Source organism: Drosophila subpulchrella, unplaced genomic scaffold (genome assembly GCF_014743375.2).
Source record: "Drosophila subpulchrella strain 33 F10 #4 breed RU33 unplaced genomic scaffold, RU_Dsub_v1.1 Primary Assembly Seq129, whole genome shotgun sequence".
Classification (NCBI taxonomy): Eukaryota; Metazoa; Arthropoda; class Insecta; order Diptera; family Drosophilidae; genus Drosophila; species Drosophila subpulchrella.
The window spans coordinates 7,501-15,000 of NW_023665471.1; the positions used below are offsets into that span (position 1 = coordinate 7,501).

Consider the following 7,500-nt stretch of genomic DNA (forward strand, 5'->3'; position numbering starts at 1 on the left):
ACCTCCCTATAGTAGTTTTTTACCCCACGCACTACTGCGTGCCTGTTTACAGTACTAGTGCCAGCTATCACTAGGTTTATATATCATGTTTCAGTGATATATGGGTAAATTCTACCATTTATTCTTATGTATATGGCATTTCTATGCCATATTTATACAATCCATTCATATCTTAATGTATATTTATTATATTATACATTATTATGCCTTATAGGTATTATACCTATAAGCCATATCCATACGATTCATTCACTAGTGCCGCCCCTCACTAGGTTTATAATTGTTATATCATTGATATACAATTTATTTCTATATATATGGCATTTATATGCCATATCCATACAATGCATTCACATTTCAATGTATATTTACTTGTTATACATTATTATGCCTTATAGGTATTATACCTATAAGCCATATCCATACGATTCACTTATATAAATATATGTATATTTTTCTATACATAATTTTTTTTTACTTTTGTATGGATTTCTATGCATATCCATAGTTTATATGGATATGCTTGGCGTTCTATATAGTATTGACAAATTCATATGCATAACATAAGTTTTGACCAATACGAGGAGGGGCCCGCCAACGACCACCTCCCTATAGTAGTTTTTTACCCCACGCACTATTGCGTGCCTGTTTACAGTACTAGTGCCAGCTATCACTAGGTTTATATATCGTGTTTCAGTGATATATGGGTAAATTCTACCATTTATTCTTATGTATATGGCATTTCTATGCCATATTTATACAATCCATTCATATCTTAATGTATATTTATTATATTATACATTATTATGCCTTATAGGTATTATACCTATAAGCCATATCCATACGATTCATTCACTAGTGCCGCCCCTCACTAGGTTTATAATTGTTATATCATTGATATACAATTTATTTCTATATATATGGCATTTATATGCCATATCCATACAATGCATTCACATTTCAATGTATATTTACTTGTTATACATTATTATGCCTTATAGGTATTATACCTATAAGCCATATCCATACGATTCACTTATATAAATATATGTATATTTTTTCTATACATAATTTTTTTTTACTTTTGTATGGATTTCTATGCATATCCATAGTTTATATGGATATGCTTGGCGTTCTATATAGTATTGACAAATTCATATGCATAACATAAGTTTTGACCAATACGAGGAGGGGCCCGCCAACGACCACCTCCCTATAGTAGTTTTTTACCCCACGCACTATTGCGTGCCTGTTTACAGTACTAGTGCCAGCTATCACTAGGTTTATATATCGTGTTTCAGTGATATATGGGTAAATTCTACCATTTATTCTTATGTATATGGCATTTCTATGCCATATTTATACAATCCATTCATATCTTAATGTATATTTATTATATTATACATTATTATGCCTTATAGGTATTATACCTATAAGCCATATCCATACGATTCATTCACTAGTGCCGCCCCTCACTAGGTTTATAATTGTTATATCATTGATATACAATTTATTTCTATATATATGGCATTTATATGCCATATCCATACAATGCATTCACATTTCAATGTATATTTACTTGTTATACATTATTATGCCTTATAGGTATTATACCTATAAGCCATATCCATACGATTCACTTATATAAATATATGTATATTTTTCTATACATAATTTTTTTTTACTTTTGTATGGTTTTCTATGCATATCCATAGTTTATATGGATATGCTTGGCGTTCTATATAGTATTGACAAATTCATATGCATAACATAAGTTTTGACCAATACGAGGAGGGGCCCGCCAACGACCACCTCCCTATAGTAGTTTTTTACCCCACGCACTATTGCGTGCCTGTTTACAGTACTAGTGCCAGCTATCACTAGGTTTATATATCGTGTTTCAGTGATATATGGGTAAATTCTACCATTTATTCTTATGTATATGGCATTTCTATGCCATATTTATACAATCCATTCATATCTTAATGTATATTTATTATATTATACATTATTATGCCTTATAGGTATTATACCTATAAGCCATATCCATACGATTCATTCACTAGTGCCGCCCCTCACTAGGTTTATAATTGTTATATCATTGATATACAATTTATTTCTATATATATGGCATTTATATGCCATATCCATACAATGCATTCACATTTCAATGTATATTTACTTGTTATACATTATTATGCCTTATAGGTATTATACCTATAAGCCATATCCATACGATTCACTTATATAAATATATGTATATTTTTCTATACATAATTTTTTTTTACTTTTGTATGGTTTTCTATGCATATCCATAGTTTATATGGATATGCTTGGCGTTCTATATAGTATTGACAAATTCATATGCATAACATAAGTTTTGACCAATACGAGGAGGGGCCCGCCAACGACCACCTCCCTATAGTAGTTTTTTACCCCACGCACTATTGCGTGCCTGTTTACAGTACTAGTGCCAGCTATCACTAGGTTTATATATCGTGTTTCAGTGATATATGGGTAAATTCTACCATTTATTCTTATGTATATGGCATTTCTATGCCATATTTATACAATCCATTCATATCTTAATGTATATTTATTATATTATACATTATTATGCCTTATAGGTATTATACCTATAAGCCATATCCATACGATTCATTCACTAGTGCAGCCCCTCACTAGGTTTATATATCTCATTTTAATTATATATTGGTAAATTCTATTATTTATTCTTGTGTATATGGCACTTATATGCCGCCATATCTATAAAAATGCATTTATATTTCAATGTATATTTTCTATATTATACATTATTATGCCTTAAAAAGTTATTATACCTACATAAGGCGATATCCATACGATTCATTTATATAAAAGATATATGTATAATTTTCTATACATAATTTTTTTTATGAATATATGGGTTTCCTAAGCATATCCATATAATACATTTAGTTTTATATGGATTAGATTGGTCTTCTTTATTGTATTGCCAAACTCATATTGATAAAATAAGTTTTGAACAATAAGAGGATCAGCCGCCAACCAACCAACCACTGCTACCATTGGAGGAACATATACTTACTTTTTATATGTCCTCTTACTTGAATGGTCCTCTCTTTACTTGAAAATTTCATTACCATAGGAATCTATTTATACATGGAATATGATTTCCACTACTTTTTCGCGTCACTAATAATTAATATGACGATACAGACTTGCTACCATAACATAAGTCTTGAACAATAATAGGAGCAGCCGCCAACCAACCACCAACCAACCAACCACTGCTACCATTGATAGTAATTTTATATGTCCTCTTTAGTTGAATTTCAATACCATAGGAATATTTATACATGGAATATGTTTTGCCACTACTTTTTCGCGTCACTAATAATATGACGATACAGTCTTGCTACCATAACATAAGTTTTGAACAATAAGAGGAGCAGACACACCAACCAACCAACCGCGCTGCTACCATTATATATACTTATATTTATATAAGTCCTCTTTACTTGAATGGCCTCTTTACTTGAATTTCAATACCATAGGAATATTTATTTATACATGGAATATGTTTTGCCACTACTTTTTCGCGTCACTAATAATATGACGATATAGACTTGCTACCATAACATAAGTTTTGAACAATAAGAGGAGCAGACACCAACCAACCAACCGCTGCTACCATTGAATGAACCATATATACAAACTTTTATATATGTCCTCTTTACTTGAATTTTAATACCATAGGAATATTTATACATGGAATATGTTTGCCACTTTATCATCGCGTCACTAATAAGATGACGATACATTTTGTTTGTTCAATATTTACTTATATATTGATGTTTCCAATTTAGGTCTTTTATATTTCTTCTTCCCTACCTTACACACCACAAACAAAGTGGCGTGCGATGCTGCAAGCAAGCATAATGATTATGCCCGCTTGCAACATCTTTATTATCGAATCATCAAGCAAAGGATAAGCTTCAGTGGATCGCAGTATGGCAGCTGCTCAACCACTTACAACACCTTGCCTGTTACAAAAGTCGTTTACAATTGATTCTAGGCTTTGTCATTGTATTAAATAATGCTTTTATATGTAACTAGCGCGGCATCAGGTGATCAAAGATCCTCCCAATTTACTATGTTACAAATTACATTGGCATCACATCCATTGTCGTTTATAAAGTAAATTATAAACTTTAAATGGTTTAGAAGCCATACAATGCAAATTGCCCCTTATTTATCATTGCAGTCCAGCACGGATACGACCTTAGAGGCGTTCAGGCATAATCCAACGGACGTAGCGTCATACCACTGTTCGCTCGAACAAGTATTGTGCCATTGGTCCGTACCTGCGGTTCCTCTCGTACTACGCAGGAATGCTGTCGCAACAACGTTTTGTCATTAGTAGGGTAAAACTAACCTGTCTCACGACGGTCTAAACCCAGCTCACGTTCCCTTGCATGGGTGAACAATCCAACGCTTGGTGAATTTTGCTTCACAATGATAGGAAGAGCCGACATCGAAGGATCAAAAAGCGACGTCGCTATGAACGCTTGGCCGCCACAAGCCAGTTATCCCTATGGTAACTTTTCTGACACCTCTTGTTAAAAACTCTTTAAACCAAAAGGATCGATAGGCCGAGCTTTTGCTGTCCCTGTGTGTACTGAACACCGAGATCAAGTCAGCATTTGCCCTTTTGCTCTATGTGTGGTTTCTGTCCGCACTGAGCTGGCCTTGGGACACCTCCGTTATTATTTGAGAGATGTACCGCCCCAGTCAAACTCCCTACCTGGCAATGTCCTTGAATTGGATCATACCTGAGTAATTGGAGTTATACCAAATTTTCAAATCAAAAATACATAAATGCACCGTTTTATTAAAGAATTTGTTTGCGATTATATAACAAACTCGTGATACTTTGATCAAGAAGCTTGCATCAAAACCCAATACCATAAGATATAATAAATATATCCGTATAATGGCTAGGAAATGATACACGTTCCATTTAATCAAGTAAGTAAGGAAACAATAAGAGTAGTGGTATTTCATTGGCGATACCAAACCGAAGTCTAATATCTCCCACTTATTCTACACCTCTTATGTCTCCTTACACTGCCAGATTAGAGTCAAGCTCAAAAGGGTCTTCTTTCCCCGCTAATTATTCCAAGCCCGTTCCCTTGGCTGTGGTTTCGCTAGATAGTAGATAGGGACAGTAGGAATCTCGTTAATCCATTCATGCGCGTCACTAATTAGATGACGAGGCATTTGGCTACCTTAAGAGAGTCATAGTTACTCCCGCCGTTGACCCGCGCTTACTTGAATTTCTTCACTTTGACATTCAGAGCACTGGGCAGAAATCACATTGTGTCAACACCCGCTAGGGCCATCACAATGCTTTGTTTTAATTAGACAGTCGGATTCCCCAAGTCCGTGCCAGTTCTGAATTGATTGTTAATTGATAATCGTTATAATTAATAAGAACTAATTGGTTTAACCCAATTAGTATTCTTAAAAATTTTAGCAAGAAAGTTCCACAATTGGCTACGTAACTAAACTATCCGGGGAACAAGTGACCAACATAAATGCCAGACACTCTATTTACCCAGAACGAGCACATAAACCATGTTATTGTTTCCCAATCAAGCCCGACTATCTCAATCTTCAGAGCCAATCCTTATCCCGAAGTTACGGATCTAATTTGCCGACTTCCCTTACCTACATTATTCTATCGACTAGAGACTCTTCACCTTGGAGACCAGCTGCGGATATTGGTACGGCCTGTTGAGAAGTTTGCGTGTCCCCACCATAAATTTTCAAGGTCCGAGGAGAAAATATCGACACAACAGTATATGTCATGCTCTTCTAGCCCATCTACCATATCTCTCTGCGAAAGACTTCCATGGTAGTACGGCTATAAAACAGAAAAGAAAACTCTTCCGATATCTCTCGACGGCTTCTTTATGGTCGTTCCTGTTGCCAGGATGAGCACGAGGCCCATATTTAATAACAAACGGATACTCAACAGGTTACGGAATTGGAACCGTATTCCCTTTCGTTCAAAATTATTCAAGTATATTAATTAGCTTGATTTATATAATATAATTATATTTGTATGGCATTTGTGTTTTACTTGAAAATTTTCGGCTTTCGCCTTGAACTTAGGACCGACTAACTCGTGATCAACCACTGTTCACACGAAACCCTTCTCCACTTCAGTCCTCCAAGGTCTCATTCGATTATTTGCTACTACCACCAAGATCTGTACCAATGGCAGCTCCATGCAGGCTTACGCCAAACACTTCTACGCATACCATTGTACCTTCCTACTCACTAAAGTTTCAAAATTTATATCACAAGTAATATAAATCATCTACTTTAGCGGTAATGTATAGGTATACAACTTAAGCGCCATCCATTTTAAGGGCTAGTTGCTTCGGCAGGTGAGTTGTTACACACTCCTTAGCGGATTTCGACTTCCATGATCACCGTCCTGCTGTTTTAAGCAACCAACGCCTTTCATGGTATCTGCATGAGTTGTTAATTTGGGCACCGTAACATTACGTTTGGTTCATCCCACAGCGCCAGTTCTGCTTACCAAAAGTGGCCCACTGGGCACATTATATCATAACCTTGAACTTCATATCAAGAAAGTTAAGGTTCTTACCCATTTAAAGTTTGAGAATAGGTTAAGATCGTTTCGACCCTAAGGCCTCTAATCATTCGCTTTACCAGATAAGATTATTTTATATAACATTAAAATGCACCAGCTATCCTGAGGGAAACTTCGGAAGGAACCAGCTACTAGATGGTTCGATTGGTCTTTCGCCCCTATACTCAATTCTGACAATCGATTTGCACGTCAGAACTGTTTCGGTCTTCCATCAGGGTTTCCCCTGACTTCAACCTGATCAAGTATAGTTCACCATCTTTCGGGTCACAGCATATATGCTCAAGGTACGTTCCAGTTAGAGGCATAAATAATATAAATATCATTATACATAACTATATAGAACGCCCCGGGATTGTGTTAATTAGCTATAAATAGTTAAAAAACTAATCCCATTATTAGTCAAGTTAATTACGCTATTAGGTTTATATCCCAATAACTTGCACATATGTTAGACTCCTTGGTCCGTGTTTCAAGACGGGTCCCGAAGGTATCCTGAATCTTTCGCATTGTTAATCATACAAGTGCATATAATAAACACAAAAATCAATGATAATTATGCCATTATATAATTCCGAAAAATTAACGCACTGTATTCATATAAATCTATCAGCACTTTATCAAATTAATAACATTTATTCTGTGTTAAAATGCAAGCAAATTAATTTGAATAAACTATAAGTTATATTTTATGATAAATTTTGTATGCTAATAGATTACAATGTCCTTATATGGAAAAAATGCACACTATTATCATAATATTGTTTAAATATTACAATTTTAATGATGAATTTTCCATAACGGATATTCAGGTT

General features: G+C 34.7%; 1 non-coding gene across 1 annotated transcript in view; it reads right to left on the reverse strand.

The window, feature by feature from the left end:
* Window positions 1-3,972: 3,972 nt before the first annotated feature.
* Window positions 3,973-7,500, reverse strand: part of LOC119558696 — a 3,971-nt gene continuing 443 nt past the window's right edge. Inside the window, exon 1 of the ribosomal RNA XR_005220368.1 lies at window positions 3,973-7,500. This exon is cut by the window's right edge and continues 443 nt beyond it. This is a non-coding gene — a ribosomal RNA (large subunit ribosomal RNA).